Here is a 701-nt window from a genome sequence, read left to right as displayed (position 1 = left end):
TGGTCGGGTCCGCAGGCCCCGCTTCCCAGCTCCCGGCCCCGGGCGTGCTGGGACTCGGGAAGACGCCGCTCGCGTCCACCTTCCCCGCGCACCACAGCGGCCACCAAGGCCAGGGGTCCGCTGAGCCGGCCGACAGGCGGCCGCAGGGCCTCCCTTCCTCCGTAGGGCGCCCTTTCCCGCCCGCTGAGGGGGAAGCCGAGGAGAACTGAAGGCCCGGGGCCATGGCCTCCCGGGGCCTCCACAGGGGTTAGAACGGTCCCCGGCGTGAGGCCGGCGACAGAGCACCTCAGGTACCGTTTGCCTCCCTCAGCCACCCCTGGAACGCCCCCTCCCCCGTCCAGGCCGCGACTGGCCGCTCGCGGCCCACTTCCGCCTGCTCCCGGCGTGCTGTGCGTCCAAGGTCAAAGGGCGCGGGCCCATCTTCCGGGGTCCGATCTCTCCATGGAGTCCTGAGCAACCGTGGGCCCTCAACACCGGGGGTGGGGGGGGCGGGGGCAAGGCGGCCAGGACGTCTCAAGGCCACACAATGTCCGCTCCGGGCTGCCATCGGGGCCACCGTCCAGGCCGAAACCCGGGGGAGAACGTGGCCAGAGAGGGAACCGTCCGCATGGGCCCCGCAGGCCTAGAGTGAATTATTTAAGCTGTTCCTGGTGTTTAAAGAGGTTTTGCAGTTTTTAAAGAATGTTGTAAAAAAAATATCA

This window comes from Bison bison, unplaced genomic scaffold, assembly GCF_000754665.1.
Source record: "Bison bison bison isolate TAMUID 2011002044 unplaced genomic scaffold, Bison_UMD1.0 scf7180017864527, whole genome shotgun sequence".
Lineage (NCBI taxonomy): Eukaryota > Metazoa > Chordata > Mammalia > Artiodactyla > Bovidae > Bison > Bison bison.
Note: the sequence above shows the minus strand (reverse complement) of the source record.